Below are 18,772 nucleotides of genomic sequence, written 5' to 3'. Positions count from 1 at the left end.
GCATGGTCTGGAAAATGGAAGAGAGCGATGGGTGTGCAGGGAGGCATGATAAAAAAAATAGAATGAACAATCGCTTATCTGGCGCCGCGCGATGGCAGTAGCAGCCGCACCCTCGTTTTTTGCATGTGTTTTACTGCCGAGGGCAAGATCTCGATAGCGTGGATATTGATGTGTGGTGAGTGTGGGTTTTGGTTCAGCTGCAGCACTGCAGCACGGTAAAGTAGGGCGCTCGGTTGCAGTCAGTTTTGCAATCAGGGCTGAGTGTGTACGGGCACTAACTAATCGCCCTCATTTAATGCTGAGCCATGTTGAGAGGGGAAAATGGAACAGAAGGGAGGAGCGCAAAAAAAAAGACATCAAACAAAATCCGTTGCACTGCTCAGATGCTCGGAATAAAAGATTTCATTAAACTCGTGCAAGGATGTATGAAGCGATTGGTTGGTTTTTTTTATTCAGTGCTGGTATTTTATTTGTTTTAACTAATTAACTTTGCTTTATGCTTTTGCATTCACGCTTATCTTTACTTAATATAAATCAGAGCCATAAGATTATCTCTACTATAAATTAAGATAAGATCAATTCATGCCTTAAAAGACGTGTTACAGTCGTTGTACAGATTTTATTTCTAAGTAATAAATGTGTAACACTATGCATCAATTTATGCCATTTTCGTACCGACAACAGTTCTAAGCTTTAAATGTAAACATTTTTCATTAGTAGAAATGAATATTAATGCACTAGATAATTAACCTGATCTGTGACGACTAGCTACAAGTTAGCGACTAATATTTTACATTTAAAGAGTACGAAATAAAGTGTTGATATATGTATATGTGTTACAAAAGAATTACATGAATCTAGATATTCTTTAGAATATAAAAGGTTTTATTTATTTATTTATTAGGGTAAACCTACCTAAAGTGGTGGTAGTGCCAATAGTAGTGGTATTGTACTAAAATGCTGTCCATACGGCAAATTAAAATTAAATAAGCTATTTATGTTAGTGTGAAATGTGCTTTAGAATTTTACAAAGGGTTTTAAAGATAAATGAGGCCATTCCGTTACTAAGTGACCTAAAAATCCATTGTTTTGTTAAATGTGTCAACATATTCCAAAATCCTTAGGATTTCATAACGAAACTCATATTTCTGTTAACGTTCTAAATGACCACATAACCAAGCAATTACTAGTTTTTCAACATAAATGTTATGAAATGTAATTGTTTTACTAAAATTATTTGCCTTTTGACCATAGTTATGCATTTTTAAGTGTTTTTCACCATAGTACCATTATAGGTACACAAAACAGGCATGTTCCTATAGTGATTACAGTCATAAAATTAGTAAAAATAGGACATTTTAGATTTATTTCGAGGATATTTTTGACACGTTGTTTTCACTTAAATAAGCAACAAAAATGAATTTTTATGTGAGAAATTTATCAAAAAAAGGTCAAAATTCGTTTTTTTGCTAAATGAAAAATTGACTTCAAATCAAACACACTCTTCCGGGTGTAGGTTGACGACAGGTGTGATGCAGTACTTTAGTCAATAGTTTCATCGATCAAATTTATACATTTTTTAACGATCAAATCACGCAAGAAACCTATATTATGGGAGTAATCCTTGCTATTCATACGAAAACAGCTTCGAAACTAAGTTTCATTGATATTATACACTGTTTTTGATGCATCTTTGTTTACCACCACTATAGGAACACAATACGACGACTATAGGAACCATACCACCATTATAGGTACAACGAAGCAGTCACAAAAAAATATGTATTTTTTCGTAAATTTGATGTGTTTCATGGTAAAAATGGTTGTGATTGCGAAGATAAAATACATTCCAATTGCTATGTGTTGACAAATATTTAGAAATTGTCCTTCCTGACACTTTAAATCCAGTAAAACACATCGGTACCACTACAAATTGCACAACTATGGGTACATTTACCTTCTATTTATTGATTATGCGTCTTGATTTGAAGAATTCTGGCACATACAGCTGCTAAAACTAATAAAAACTCAACTAAGTCTCAAAAAGTGGACAAGTGAGTGGTCAAGAACTAATCGGTAGATCAAAATAATGTTTTTAGCGACAAAAATCTTCGAGGCAGAATTTAGCGCATAGCGTCTGGAAATTCAAAATACACAGCAAATGCTACCTACTACATACTACACCAAGCCATGCTAAAATATGAAGAGAAAAACATTATTATAAAATATACATCCATAAAAAACTCCACTATGCCTAAAGGAAGCTACAATGTAATATCTAAAAGCTCATTGAAAAGCTCTTCAACTGTGTTGAAAGTGATTCCAGCACTCACCAAGCAAAAAACAAAGCAAAAAAGAACCAACAACCAAATTGTGTTTGGCAGTTGGAAAAGCCAGCAAAATAAGTACATTTCAAAAGTTGGCAGTAATTTACAATTGCTTGAAACTTTTTTCTTTTTTCCTCGAGCTCACCAAAGTACGGCTGAAAAACAAGGCAGGAAGTCTTCCCGCTTTTCCAATGGAAAGAGCTAGCGCTGGTCGTCGTTCTGCTGTTCCATCGAACACTTGGACACCCCTACTCGTCCTATGCCTGCCTGATGGTAGTGCAACGTAACAACGTTCGTGTCTCTTGGTGTAGTCGGTGCGCCTTAAAATTTCATACCACGGTAGCGATAATCAAGTTTTCCTTATCGTTTTGCCGTAACGCTTGCCTCCTAGTCTCTTCTGGTTTTGCGTTGTTTGTTCGCTTTCTAGCCAGCGCGATTTTGCTTTCATCGGCGCATCAGCATCAGTTGTTGTGTTTGGACGATGGAAGTAAGCAGTAAGGAAGTGGTGATGAAGAGGCTTGCCTGTGTGCGTGTGTGTGTGTTAATTTAGGTTCGAATTTCCGTTTGTGCATTGCGAGCGTCCTCCCTTTATCCCCTGGTACACAGCACACCCAGTACCGATCACACCGAGCAGGAATGGTTATTTTGTTTCACTTTGTTATGTTAATAGCACGGATGGGCTGGGAGATGGCAAAAACGTCTCCACGGGGCCTATCACTGTACGTGTATGCATTCATATTTTCCTTGACAGTGTGTGTGTGTGTGTGTGTGTGTGTGTGTGTGTGTGTGTGTGTGTGTGTGTGTGTGCGTGTGTGTGCGTGCTGTATGCGATATGTTACCTTCACTTTTTTCCCATCTCTACAACTCTCACGCCCGCAACGCAACTTAAGCAAAGTTGTTTGGTTTTGGTGAAAGTTTTAACCCCCAAATATGGCCGACTGGTGTATTAACGGTAAGCTTTCGTCGCCTGTGTTTTCGCCATACGACTATTCAAATCGCGAAAGACAAAGAATAGGGCGAAAGAGAGTGAACAACAAAAAATAAAGTACCAGCACATCAGTTTCCTTTCCTCGAGGGTGAACAGGGGAGATACAAAAAAAAAAAAAAAATGCGCGCAGAAAAAGTACAAAAGAACCATTCGAATACAAAAAAGCAGTAAAAAAACAACAACAGGCTTGTTCCATAAGCCAACCAGCACCGCTTGCGATACTTTGTTAAGCTCGCAGCCAGAGCGCTTACTTGAGCGCGGCAAGCCGCGGGATAGACGTGCGTTTCCGCGTGAAAATCCAAACACAAACCGCTCACCGATGGAGGGTGGGGCAGCTATTGTTTCGTTCTTAATAAGTGAAAACATAGTGAAAAGCGGGGCGAGCTTGAAGTGGAAAGAGAGGAAAGAATGCCGACAAAAAGCTAAAATCAACATCGGCTCGCCGGATGTTGGGAGGGCTACCCTTCCTTTTGCTTTCAATGATAGAGCTCGTTAAAATAAACATGTATGCTTGTCCCGTCAGCGATATAGGGAGCAGTTCCTTGTTGCTGTTTTTTTTTTTTTTTCAAGGGTATGTTTTGTGGTTTCGCATTCACGCACGCAACGAGCAGTCGCTACATAACGTGCTGGGGTGGGTGACAAATATGAAGTACATGGCATAACATGTATGTGTGTTTGTGTGGCTGTATGTTTGTGTTTTGGGGAAGCAGCACTGTGCGGCATCGGTTGCTCCGAAAAGCGCAAACGCAACATCCGTGCTACCTCAATAGCGTTTTGATTTTGGAGCACCAGGGAAGGATATTTCTAATGAAACATTTGGAAGAGTGGCGAATGGTGCTTTCCTTTTTTTTTGTTGTAAACACTTTGGATTACTGCTGCTGCTGGCGTACGTAATCCAATCGAACTATTGCAAATGTAACGGAACAGTGTGACAGCTGCTACCGCTCCCTTTAACAGCCTGTGCAAAGTGTTCACGCAATCATCATCACCATCACCATCATAATCAAGACTTGGTTTGCGGGAAATCAACCAATTGGGACAGGGAACAAAAAACAGATGCTTGTGTCAAATTAGAAAACACTTTACAGAGAGTGTGTGTCAAAAAGATTTTTATATTGTTTTTTTTTTTCACCAATTTAGTACAATATTGTTTCGAATATCAAAGATAATAATTGTAAGAAATTGTAACAATATAAGGGAAAAAAGCAACATTCGACACCGCTTCCCAGTACTCAAACACGGCCTTTGTTTCCCTACATTTGCTAAACACATAGCCGCTGCCTGTCAGCATCCAAATTTATGCGGGCCAACGTTCGTTGACACAGTGGTTGATAATAGTAAGCACAAAAGCAAAACAAAAACGGGTTGCCAGCGGTGTGTAAGGTAATGTAAACAAGCTTTAAACATAATCGTCAAAGTCTGACCGGTCGCTGTGGCAAAGGATGACGACACCCGTATCCGTCCGTAGTCAGTCTGTTCGAACCGTCGGATTTCGGTGAGGCGAAAGGCAGCGGCTGGCATTGAGGATAGCATATAGGCTAACTCCCCTTCCCCTTCATCGCCCCTATTCGGGGATGACGATATGGAATTGTAGTTTTTACGGATTATGGCGCAAAGCAAAATATTGCTACACGGGCCACGGTACCAAGCGAGCACCAGGGAGAGCACCGATCGGCAAGCGAAACGGACGAACCGGTGGTTTGGTGAATCGATTTGGTTCCGTTGCTGCCACCGGTTGCTGGATTAGGGTCGGATTATTTTGTACGATAATGACACCGTGTTAGTGAGTGTGTCAGCAGATTGTTGGCCAGATGGGTGCCGGGATAGGGAGGGCTGCCCTCTGCCACTCTGCGTTCTATTATCGGTGTTTGTGTGTTTTGTGAGCCATAGCACTAATTGTTTCGCTGTGATAGCACGAGCGAATAAGCTAGATCGTGGCAGAATGCTGAACTGTCTAAACTCGCTCAGTAAGGCGGTACTATGAGGGTATTAAAGTATCTTTGAAAGTTTGAATGAAGTCTTCATAATTAATACTGAAAATGTGGTCATTGTCCCAACTCATCGCCTGAAGATATACAAAACGTTATTTAAAAGGAGACAGAACAGCTTTAACATTGGTTAACAGTAATGAATTATTATAAGCAAACATATCTTACTTTCGGAGTTTGAACCCATCGATGATGGGACAGGAGAGCTGTGTAAGAATATTTTCCCTCGAGCCTTGAATGGACCCATTCTTCCTTTTTATGACATTGTATCCCACTGCTACCTTCCTAAATCGTTCCTTTTCGCTCTCTTGCTTACAGATGGTAGTCAATTCGATCGTGAATCAAGGCGTCCCCGAGCGACCGTCATAAAGTAGAAGATAACCGGTGCCAACGCTAATGTTTTAATCGTCCGCTCAGCGTGCAGCTGTACAATACAGAACAGAACAGTAGATAAGCAAAGCATAATCAAACACACCGTTTGGCATGGCTAAAGCGCGGCTACATAGCATAATCGGGCTCGCTTCGCGGTGAGACATAACGGTGCCCCGCGCTCATGTGCAGCAGCGACAATGCAGTGTATGGAACAGGTGACAGCTCTGGTCAGTGTTTTAGTGCAACCACTGGTAGTGTCCGCACGGGATAGCATCGACACAAAGCGAAACTAGCCACACAGAAAGCCTGTGCCTGCGGTATGCTACAGCTGTTGGCAAGTAGCGTCAAAGGTTCAAAACATAAGACAAAATAAGAAGAACGCCTCTCCTGCGTAATCGAAACGGAAATAAAACGCACGTAATATCACAGTTTCCTACTCACATACATAAAGGAATTGAAGGCAGTATCTCTGTGTGTGTGTTCATAGAAAGGGCGACAATGTAATTGCAACCCTCGCATGGTTAGAATTGCTCACACGAAAATGGAACTAGCGTAACACTCGAACGTCTGTAAAAATGTTATCCTAGTAGAATTTAAAAACATAAGCTTACAACAAAATAGCTAAACCAAACGAATAATGATATACTCTCGCCATGCGAATTGAATATTTAAGTGTCAACGTGTTCTTAACAGTGCAAAACAATTCAAAGCAAAAGTAGAGCAATCTCTCATTCTCCCTTCTTGCTCACTCTCGCTCACTCTATCGCTCTATCGAATAGAGTAGTTGTTCGGCGATCTGTAAGTGCGTGTGTGTCCCCATGTGCCATCATCATCCTCATCATCATCGGTGTACTATTAACGCAAGTGTGTGTCGTACGTGTGCGTGTGTGTTTGTTGTGTGAATTCATTCTAATTGAAATTTTTAAAAGAAAAGTTAAATAAAGCCAATCCTTCCCTCGCAAGTGTGGTGGCCTGGATGGATCACGCAAGGATTAAGGGCAAACGTCAACTACCCACAACGGCGGTGGCGGTGAAAGGTGCTTGAAGCAAACTAACTAAGCAAGCCAGTGCCATTGCCATTTTACGATTGCTGCTGTCAATACATGTTATTGTCACCATAGTTACCAACGAGAGCTGGGTGGTTCATACCGTCGGTTCTGCCGTGGCCAAGAGTGTATCGCAGTCGGAGTGACGGGGTCGGATACACCGACACGTTGTTGTGAGTTGCAGTGTACGTGTATGTGTATGTGTGGGTGTACGTGCGTGTGTGTTTGACCAAATCGGCAAAGGGATATAGGCTTGGCCAGAGATTACACAACAGAGTATCCCAGCACGCTCGCGCCGCATCCCAGGTACGACCGAGTGTGTGGTTTGACGTGTGCTTTGGGTTGCCGCTTTAGCGACTCACCGACGCAGTTGGCGCTGGGGCAGCGTTTGCGCGACGGCTCTGAGAACGGCGCCATTCAACGAAGGTGCCAAAGGTGCCGCCTTCCTTCAGAAGGAGGCTCCGCATAGGCGCTAGGCTGCCAGCTGCAGGCGATGCACCGGTTTGCGGATCGACCGTAAGTACCACTGAAATTTTGTTCTTTTCTTCTTCATCATCATCTTCTTCTTATTCTTATTTTTCTATTGTTACGGAGAAGAAGGAAGTGGGGGTTGGTGGTGCAACGTTCTTAAAATGAATTGGAAATGTTTTGAGGGCCAAGGATTTTTGTTGTTTGTTGTTGTTGGACAGGAGGTGGCTTGAGTTTCCGTTTTGGGCAAACGCCAGTGTGGACCACGTGTACCGTAGAGCGTCCGCAACAAGACTTAGTTTCGAACAGCCCCAGGGCAACTAATATGTATCCGTCCGCAGCACGACCTGGACTATCTCACACACCGTGCTGTTCCTTTTTTTCATTTTCACCTTACCACCTTACCTTCCAGCAACATCTACGCAGCACGTAAGTGTCGGTATGAGCTGCTGGGGGAAAATGTGCTGCCCTCCACGACTCGGAATAAGACTCCAGTGCAAATACGCATCCCAGCGCTAGGCTTTGCCGCTGGCAACGGTTGAGTTTCGCAATCTAAATTCCTAGGTCAAGTTCTGGCACTTGAAATCCAGTCTGAACAGGCATTTGGAGTGCTTGGGCGTGTAAGTGTGTTTGTGTTTGCACGGCATTCTGGTTGCTTCTTGAAAGCGCACTTTGGAAATTGTTTTCGTTCCTGCTTGCCGTCCTGGTTGTTGGCTGCAATTTTGGTACGTAGCGAAATAACTTCAAAATTTGTTTGCGTTTATGTATTTTTGTCCGTACTTGAACGGTGCAAGGCTAAAGGTAACATTTGATGAATTATTATACTTTCTTTGTTTAAGAATAAAAATACCTTCACACACAGTCGCACCGAACCTAATGGTAACACGAGAAAATACATCTCGTTAAATTGTGATTCGTCTTCCGATTCAATTTCCGAGATCAAATCTATGGCGTCATTAATAAAGAAACCCAGATCCACAACATCTCGCTAAGCTCTAAAACAAAAGAAACGACACAAATCCTCACAAAAAATGTTGTCCACTTCCTGTACGGTCAACTGGATGGCTGGTTGGCGTGGGCTGTTGTAGGTCAGCAGCAAGGCAATAAAACAAAATATAATCCCCCAAGCATTTTGCGTGACACATGGTTCAGCGCTGGCTAACACGGCCAAACGACTTTAGATCATTAACCGTCTCGGAGATGTTCGAGCGTCTCGCTCAACGGACGCAGCATTCAGCGGTCGAATCTAGTAAAGGTTTACGGCGAATGATTGTTCGAAATAATGACAGAATGGGTGCGAAAATCTGACCATTTTACGTATGAAAACATTTTCCATAATCGTTACTATTTGTTTCTAATTCGCAATCAAATAATCATGCTTTTATAAATCTGACCAAACACTACTAAAGAACGATACCTAGCATATCGAGTTCTGCAAAGTAGAAAGTAAGAAAATCTGTCGCAAAGCCTATCTTGTGACATAAAATATCGAACATTCTAGTATAAATCACATCCATCAGCACTCCCCGCTCTGCCGAACACACGCAAGCGCGCACACAAATCGCTATTGTTCTTTCTCGCTGACTAGCCAGCCAGTGCGCCCATTCCATTACCATCTCGAACGATTGCTAGACGAAAGTCGTGCTATCTGCTGCTATTTTGTCTATTGTATATGTTCCTCTCGAACGCTGAGATACACATTGCGTGTCGATTTTTTGTTCCTCCCTTGTATGTGGGCGCGTGTCCTCCCGATGCGCTACGATTGCGGGTTGCGCTTTGCTCGCACACGCTCGCATCATATTGAATTAATGGTGAATGTTTCGAGGAAAAGCCTCTTATCGAATTGATTTTATTACGTTCTTCGTGCTGTGTTTTTTTTTTCAGAGGTTCTTTTGCGAAGTCGCACACATTGAGGCAAAATGCAAAACACAACCGGCAGCTTAATATCACTTGCGCGCGTCTTATGGTTTCGTTTCGGCTGCAAAGGACCGTTTGTTTCGCTGGTTTTTGTGCGAAACATTGAGACTTTTCCCTCTCGCTCTCTCTCTCTCTCTCTCTCTCTCCCTCTCTCTCTCCCACTCTCTCTCTCATTCTCTCTCTCTCTCGCAGCCTTTTGTTTGCGACTTGGTTTGTGCTCATTTCCGATCCATCCGGGATTGTGCTCCATTTGGCAAGTATTTATTTTAATTTGCCAACCCGTGCGGCTTCTCCGAGCGTGCTTTGGCAGTTTTTCTGTAGTTTGATTTTTACATCATTCCGTAATGGGTGTGCCTTTTACGTTGCCGTTGCCGTTCGTTCGGATGGGCCACGCACAATAGCATTACCAAGGGTTATTTAGACACTTAATCGGTGAACGTTCTGAGATAATTTGGCACAACAATCAGGACCCCCCGGATTGATACGTTGCAATGCATAATTGAGTAGAATGGGTGATAGTATTGTTTCCATCGTGCTTCATTTTATGCTAGCTTCTTTCTGTATTTTTAAAATACGCTTACAAGATATTTTAAAAAACAATATTAACTTGTATTTCATATTTTAAGATATTAAAAGTATTTCAAGACGGGAAACACTTTTATTAAATAATTATTAGAATATATTTTTAGCTCTTTAATTCAAGCACACATGTTACGGCAAGCAACTGTTCAATTGTTAGCTTAAAGCGATACTTAAACTAATTAACTAACCCGGTACTTAATCATCACTAATTAGCTGTGCAGCTTCTTCGCTGCATTATTGCTGCCAATTTGAAGTCAATTACGATACATGTTCAAGTGTCTGATCCCAATTCACATCACGCACACATACGCGCTCACGCAAATAAGCTTAACTGTCTCCTGCGTCCTGCGACCTGCATACGTGTTATGAAAGCGAGTTGTGCTCTCGCAATATGGGTGTGGTTGTTCGCTCGCAATCAAAGTGCGAAGCGAAATCATCGACTTCATACTCGTCTGAACAAATACTTCGACGTGGCGTTTCCGGCGCAACGAACGCAGGCTGTACGCAGGCCGCAGTAGGGAAGTGTCGAAACACGGGGACGATGAGACTTTACGAGGGTATTCTGCTAAGGCTCACGCTATGCCCGAGCACGTTCTTCACGAGCTGGGCTGCGATGCTCAGTGCTATTTATACTGATTGTTTCTTTTTTGTGCCTGTTAGTATTCTGTTACCTAGCGTCACCGTTGAGTTTGCAAAACGGTCCATGTAGGAGAGTGAAATTTTGCTCTTCCCCTTTCTCCCGGGGACGGAAAGATATCATAATGATCTAGGCCGAGTTTCGGCTGAGCTACCCAGATTTACCGACACAGAATCAAAACTTTTATTCCTACTGTATCGCTTATTTGGTTTGTGTGTATGTTTTTTGTGTGCATGTGTATGTATCCCTCTGCCTCGAGCTTCATTAGAGCACTTTTTCAACAACTCTTCTACCATTAAGCAGGCCTTCGTTCACTTTCTCTATTTATCTAACGGTATCTCACACTCTCTCTATCATACTCACGTTTTCTGGTTATTTCCGTTGGACTTTATTCTCCGCCTATGCCGGAAAACTTGGCAGCATTGTGTAGGCAACTGGGCGCCAACTTAAGCGGCGAAGAAAAAAAAGAACCAAACTCGAAATTCGAGCCTCTAGCTAGAGATTCACGGATAAGTAAGCCTGATGGCTCTTCACAATCCATCCTGTACCAAAAGGAAGCAGCAAAGCGTGGTGGCCATGACATCTGGAGAGCGTTGAAAATTTATCTCTTCTCGATGATTGTCGCCAGTGGATCATGCTGTAGTGTATCAGCGGAATGATTAGCTTCAGTTATCTGATTCGGTACGCTGTGGAATGTGCTAATTTTTGAATAAATTGAAATGATATTGCTTGCAAAGTGATTGATTGCTTTAAAACAGTCGCTGGAGGTTGGTTTCGGTTTACATAGCAGTATTTTAAAATAATTTATTAAACTACCTTCCAGCGATCGGATGTTTCACCACACACTGTTTTCGATTGACTGCTTAAATCGTGTTTGCAATCCATGTTTTTTTTTACATTTTTATTGTTCTATTCCAAATATCATTTTCATTTAAAAATCACCAGCTGGTGCTACGTACAATGTTCCAACCGTCCGTTCTGCCACGCAGTGTATACAGTCCAGGAATGATTATGAAAATAATTTATTCTCATTAACATAATCAAATGCAATAAATTTCGAACGTAAGGATATGCTTCCGTTGAAATGCTTGTGGCTCACCATTGTTGGACTGAAATGGATTTTTTTTTTTGTTCAGCTGCTACATACCGAGAAACGCGCTTGGGGCTTTTGGTGTGGGCTTACGCTTAGCTCAGATTCGGTCGAATTAGTTCACCGAGTAAAATGTTTTATGAGCGTTCCCGGATGACAACTTTCCCAGCAAAGCTGACAGCTGAGTTGCGCTGCAGTAATGATTGGGCTAGTGGTCTCGTTGCCAAATGATGAATTTTGCTTTCCCATTAAAAAGCAGATGAATTCTAGCTTACACACGGCCCGACATTGTTCGACCTTAGGGCTTGAGGCAACATTTCTGCGTAACTGGTACGCCAGGTTGGCGTTACGAACGATGATTTATTCATGAAATGCGTACCGCTGTAGTATCTGCTGAATTGAAAGGAAATAATACAGCTATTTTTGTTGTCGTTTCTTTTTAATTGAAAGCATCTGGAACACAGAAGGAATCAAACAACTTTTAGACAATGTTAAGAAAATGTTGTGTACAATGGAGGCGCATGGTGCTTTTCTAGTTTAGGATTTGAATAGCCATTTTGTACATGCCTTTGACGACGTAGCAATTTGGAGGACGTTCAAAAGCCATGCATTCTTATAATTCCTTCAAGTCATTGTATATGGAGTTATGGCAAGATGCATTTCATAGCTATAATTTATCGTCACAGGAAAGATATAATTTAAGGGTAATGGAGACGCCTGGTTGTTCAAAGTTTGGATTTGCATTCCTATTCTTCTTTACAGGAATTGGCAGCGGAAACACCGAAACGAGACAAAAACTAACACAGAAATGGTTATTTTTTGCATGTATTGATAATTTTTAAATACCACAGCAACTAGTTTATTAAAAATGAAGAAACACAATGGAGCTGCATGGCCGTTTCAAATTAATGCCGAAACTTATTTTTGATTTCCTTTATCGTACAGCTTACCACAACATTGTATACAAAACAGACATTTCAAACAGACATTCTTCAAATTCTCCTACGTTATAACTGCTGAGCATAAGCAACGTCATGCAAACCTTTTTATGTTTCAATCATCTAGCGCCTTTCATCAATATAGCTCAGTTTATGAATCGTCCCTTTCCAATGAAGCAAATTAAGCTCGCCAAATACACACATGCGATGGTCAGCAAATACTGCGTAGACAGCATAATCACTAGCCAACAATAATCTCACGAGCAACACGGTGTTCACTCCCCGAGCACAAAGCTGACAGCTTTCCTCGCTCCCGGATAAACGGCAGCTATTTTGATTGTGTGGATTTGTGCGTAAAACGCTCTCTAATAATTCGAATTGCGCTCTATGCCTGCCAGCGATGCATGAAGCAACCGAATTCACAAACGGGAAGAACAAAAAAGCACTCATGCGTGGCCGGCCTGCCATACGACTAGCACCTAGTCGCCCCAATCGGTGGGTGCTCGTTGCAGGGTGGCGCAATTGGACCGCAAGCGCACCGAGCTGGATGCTGAGCGCAATAACGGTTCGCTGCCGCAGGCACATTTAATGCGGCATGGCTCGTACACGCCATCGATAAATTTATCGCCGCATCATACATATTTAATTTACGCACAATCTCACCGTCTCCTGGCTCGAAAATCGCTCTAAATCCGACGCTCTGCTTCCGGTGTCGGTCGAAAATCTCGAATGCGAATTTCCCAGCGGTCCTTGCCCTGTGCGGTACGCATTGGGAAACTCGCGAACACACACACACACACACACACACTCGGGCGGTGATTTGTGCGGTGGTGCGATAAAAGGGGATGGAGGCAAATTGAGATGTACGAGTGTGAATTTTATCACACAATCTTATCTCCGGCAGTCGGCTGGAAGGGCGATAGATTGTTTCATAAATCAAAGACTTGATCATTACTTCCGTCTTTTGTTGGCGCTGCCGAGCGCGAGCGATGCCACGCGGACGGACAAGTTGCTGGATAACTTTAAGCTTTTGCAGCAGATTACAAGTGATTTATCTCGGAAAGCACTTAGAGTTATCAAGTTCAGCGCTTAGACAAGCGATTGAAAACCGGGAGATTTGTTTAACCATGGCGTAAGAGTTCGGAAGAACAATGTTTGTTTAAGCTTTGGTTGTTTAAAAACACAAGCACTCTGATTAAACTAAAAATGTTTCTGATCCAATTAAAATCCCGCAGTTATTACAGTATTAAATTAGTACAGACTAATAAACCGCAAAAATATGGCAATAGAAAGACTTTTTTCATTCATTAAATAACCGGCAATTTAAGAACTTACGTGATCTGATCTTTCTTTTTCCCAACATCTTTAGCTTAACGATTGAAGCCACTAATTCATTGCCAACCCTTTTCTTTCCCGTACATTCTCAAATAAAGTAAACAAAAACCATTTCCCTTGCCGCGCAGCCATCCCGAGCGAAAGGTTGCGGGCGTTTAATTTGCGCACACAGCGAACCGGGCCGACTTTGCGACCGGTCACATAAATCTCCCCAATGAACCGCAATGAATGACAACCGACGGAGCAAAATTAATGAATTTGCTTGCGCGAAACGCACGCGCGCCATGCACGATTATGCCTCAAACTGGCACACACCCACCCCGCTCCACCCGGTTTTTTGGCCGTTGTACCTTGCATCTCGTTCTAGCGGCAGCCTGGCTGGCCTGTTGCCCCATAAATATCCCACGAACGCATTCGCCTGTCCAAAGGATTATCAACGGGCAGGTTTTGGGAGACGTTTTGGTGAAGAATGCGGCACGGACACATCCCGACCCGACCCAGTGCGGTTTGCGAGGACTCATCATTAATCATTAAGTTAGTTCAACTGTGCTGGCCAGCAGATGGGGCCTTGGAGGGTCGAAGTACGTGGATGGTACGGCCAAGGGATGATATTACTTACGTACACGACTAGCCCCTGGAGAACAGCGATCGTTTTAAGGGCAAGTCTCGGCAAGCGTAACAGCTGAGACAGTTTCACCACTGCAAACGGAAGCTTTCTGTCTAGCATCGGTTTTTGGACAAAGTTGGGCGGCAGTGGATCACCGCGGGCTGTAATTTGTAGTACCAGCTTCGGTCATCCAGAAATGAGTAACAGTTTCTTGGAAGCAGCCTGCCGTACGCCACCGTACAACCATTGTTTGCAAAGTGCGATTTATTTGAGCTCGCTTTCACCGGGAGCCAGTTTCAATTAGTGTGCAACTTTCTATGTGTACAGCAGGGAGGGGGGGAGGGGGGGAGAGGTCGGTACGAGACGAGCGCCGACGATACGCACCAAAGAGGGAGAACGAACGCTTAACGCTTGCAGGTGCATACCCTTAAGGCAACGTCAAGCGTATCGAATGTCCACTGCCGCCAGGGGTTCGTTGTTTGTGCCAACAGCAATGCGAGCCTCGTGTCCTTCTCTGTGAGTGTGTGTGTGTATGGCACGGACTGAACGAACGTTTGGCTTTCAGTATTGAAGTCTGGGCTATCGGTGCTGGTTCGTTCGTTATGCAAATGCTGCACGATCCCTCCTGCCCGGGCCCGGCGCCGGTAACGGTCGGTTCAAGAAAGTTTGCGCTCGGAGTCGGAAATGAAGGCGCGCATCCTTTTGATTATAAACCTCACGTTTATGTTTTGTGAAGCACCAAAAACAGCGCATGTGTGTATGCGTGTGTATGTGTGTGTGTGCGTGTGTGTTATGGGTGCAAACCGGACGGCACATTGGCCCGTGGTCAACGTTCTGCGGCAAAAACTTCTTCCTTTTCCTCCCGGGGATGCGGCACATTTTGGCCAGTAAAATATGTCTTTCGAATTCGGACGCGTGCTCGGAAGCGGAGGACCAGGGTAAAGAAAATTGCAGCAATCAAGGGGCACGCAAGCAAGTCGGGGATGCCTGGAGATGCTTAGGAAGGGAGGGCGAGTGAAGAAAGTACAGCACCCGAAGAAGGGTTTAGAATTGTCCGACCATATGCCAAAAGACAAGCTGTGGCGGTTGCTGTGTGGAACATAATAATATATTTGAAGAAGCTCCTTCCCTTTCGACTGGGGCCACCGGGGCAACGTGGACAGCCAGCGGGCGGCTGCTGTACAAAGTGCAATGGATAGTTTGGCACGGGTTGTTCACGTTTCAATGTTAGGCACGTTCTCCTCCGAGCGAACGAGCGCTCCTTCGAGCGGTGGGATAATTTAGAAATGTACTCAAGCTTCTGCAGTCGAATAATTGGATCTTGTGCGCTCGGTATTTCATTTCGGTATTTCATGGCACGCTGCCATGGTGAGATACAATGTGGGGCTTTTAAAATGGGAAACAGCATGAGTATTTTTTCTATAAATCTTTGAAACATAGTTTGGTAAAAAGGTATTTTTCTTGCTCATAGAAAGCTAACGCTTATTGCAACAATAAACTCATGCTGTACAATCCAGTTGAATGCAAATACTTCTGTCTAGCACTCTTTTTACTGCTGTGTAGTACAACACTACTGTCTATAAATAAAATATCATCATAAAATCAATCCAGGAGCATTGGCCTGAGACCGTCCCAGGTGGGTGCAGTTTTTTTTTCTTTCAACCCACTCAAGTGTTGTGAACTTTTAATACTGTGCAAAGAATGACATTCGCCAGCTCAGTGCAACTACTACACATGCACACAAAGGAGGCAGGGCTGCGCGTATTGGCACTCTGGGGGAAAGAAAATATGTAAAACCACAACCATAGCAGATGCGTACATAACGTGCGAAAGACGCAGCCTCGTACGAGAGTTACGCTAAGGCAAAATATATCTGCATGAACACCCGACGCAAACAAAACTTACCCACTCCTGCAGAAAGAAGTGGCATAATTTATTATGCAAATCATGCCAACAGTTGCAGCTGAGTATCGCGAAACAGGAGGCGGAGGGGACGGGCTTCAAGAGGGGGGGAAGGGGCATCGTTTTCCGCCTACTTCTCTGTTTTTTTGTTGCAGCGCTACTCGAGCTCAGCCAGGTGAGACACTCACCTGTAGTGTGTTTATTTGGCCCTTCCCATCGCACAGCATCCCGCAGCAACCTTGGCCGATAAACATCCCGATACGATGGTTTTATTTCCCTTTCGTGCAGGCTCTTTTTTGGTGTATTTTTCCACGCTGTGAATCTCGGGCCGGCGGGCGGCACTTTTGCTGGCAGTGAATTTCCCTACGGGGGCGACCGAGCTGATCACGGCACAGCAAGCAAAAGAGCATCGCGCGAGTGCTTCTCGTGGGTTTATTATTATTCTTTTTTTTGTCGTTATTCTCTCTACACCGATAACTCGCACTCCATTTCTCTCCTTCACTCTCTCTCTCCCTCTCTCTCTCTCTCTCGATTAAAGCACGACACTCTGCATGTGTGTGCGTGTGTATGTGGGTTGGTGAAAAATGTGGCAAAGCATTCAAATGGGACGCCCTCATGTGCGGGTGGTACGGTAAAGGAAGCCTGTTCTGCGGCTGTTGCTCGTTTCGTTGGTCGGGCTCAGTCCTACCGGGGAGTGGTCGGATTCTTGCATGTTCCTCTTTCGTTCGTGCTGCCCGTTCATCAGCGGGGAAGGAAAAACTGCGCCAAAATGAACGGGTACGGGGACGCAGCTGTGGGCGTGGGTAGGCAGGGAAAATGGTGCGTTCATGCAAAATAATAAAGCGTTCATTTAATATTTATATTTATTGATTTTTTTCTCCACTTTGGAGAGCACTGCTGCTTCCTTCAAACCAGCTAGCAAACACACACACACACATACACATGAAGAGTGCTTTTTTTGTTTGCTTCACCTCTCTCGAAACGATGTGTTGGGTATGTGTATTCGTTGGTTATGTGTCTACCCAGCAGCCCCAGTTTGGTAAAGCCAGAGCAGAGCACACAGCATGTTTCAAGTTTACCGTAAACAGAGTGGCAATGTTGCATCGGGCCCGAACCGATGGGTCGTATAAACTGTTTTCCGTGTATTGGGAGCCACTTTTCCTGGAAAGTGGAAAGTATTTTCAAGGCGCTACCTGCGAGCGCACTAGAGCGAATGTGAAGTTATTCACTGATACGAAATTAAGCGGGAAGGGAACAGTTCACATGAAAAGAGTTTTGTTTGTGTTCGCTTAATATTGTTATTCGTGAATTGCTTAATTAATTTGCTTCCTGCTATAGTATAGTTATGCGCCGGTAATGTATGCCAAACCGAACATTTACATGTTTTCAGCATCATCGTACTGATTTTTCATTCCATTAGCGACGCTGGCAAAACTGGCTTTAAGCGCTGGGCATTTATTGGTTACGAGCACGCTTGCAAGCTACCTGCTCATCTTTCTCCTACATCAATTCTAACGGTACAGCCAGTCGAGGGCCGTCGATTTGTATCAGAAAGCCAACCATAACGATTATGTAGTTCAATAACACAATTAATTTCGAGATGAACGATAACGATCCGGCTACCCTTTTGTTGACGCGTTTGACTTTGTCTTATCCTCGCCCAAAAACGGTCCAAGAAGCGGGCCAAGAAAACAACCATCCATCCCCTGTCCCGCTTCCGAGTGTTTCCTCCCGAGACAGCTGTTACCCGCCGTTCGATACAAGCCGGCAAGCGACGTCCGCTAGCGAAAGCACGGTCACCGTCCTCGGGTGCTGCTGTGGAAGGTTTAGGTCCTGCCCGAAAAACGTCTGCCCCACCCCGTACGCTTTATATGGCTGTGTGTGTGTGTGTGAGACGATGCTAACCGGGCGATTCGAACGTCATAACTTGTAAACAAAGCATTTTTATGGGTAGGATTATTATTATAACTTCTTTATTATTATCGATGTGTTATGCTCACCCGCAGTCTCCTGAGACTTGCTGTTGGCGGTGGTGATGGCGGTGAAACGATTGGCTGCACGGAAAACGGTGGGCAGGAACTTTACCTTCGGGGTGAAAGCGGCTCATAATAATAATGATTGTAACGATAATGACGCAGGAGCTTGCCGACAGGATTGACTATGGCTTCCGTGTAGCTTCACTTCCCTTTTGTGGACTTTCTTGTAGGAAAAAAGACACTCGCACCACTTGGGCTACATTGTAATGCTGTAAAACAAAGATCTGTAGGCAAAGACTAATGTTTCACGTTTCGTTTTTGGCATTGCTTTGTGTTCTAAATAACCATCACTTTTACTTCAGTATGTGCTATTATCCTTCTAAAATATTATCAAAACTCACTGACGTGATGAAATTAATGCTGGAAGTTTAAGATTCAGTGAGCGTAATAGATTAACTTTCTGTCTCTCTTTCTCTAGAACACATTACGCTATTAAAAACAAAACTCCTTCAAACCGACAAACCACAACACCCTGCAAGGCTCGTGTTTGCTATCGTTCCCATTTATTATCTCCATGTTCTTTTACTGTAACCATAACA

The 18,772-nt window shown here is 43.6% G+C and overlaps 1 protein-coding gene across 3 annotated transcripts in view; it reads left to right on the top strand.

Moving 5' to 3' along the window:
• The window catches only part of LOC121590746 (acetylcholine receptor subunit alpha-like 1), a 62,297-nt gene that overhangs the window by 7,008 nt on the left and 36,517 nt on the right, over positions 1–18,772 (top strand). For all 3 annotated transcript variants that reach the window (XM_041910678.1, XM_041910679.1, XM_041910680.1), the window contains exon 2: positions 5,622–7,237. The gene's annotated coding sequence lies outside the window, so the exon portion shown is untranslated. The remainder of the gene's footprint in view (positions 1–5,621; positions 7,238–18,772) is intronic.

This window comes from Anopheles merus, chromosome 2R (genome assembly GCF_017562075.2).
Source record: "Anopheles merus strain MAF chromosome 2R, AmerM5.1, whole genome shotgun sequence".
Lineage (NCBI taxonomy): Eukaryota > Metazoa > Arthropoda > Insecta > Diptera > Culicidae > Anopheles > Anopheles merus.
Note: the sequence above shows the minus strand (reverse complement) of the source record. Positions and strands in the feature narration are given on the sequence as shown.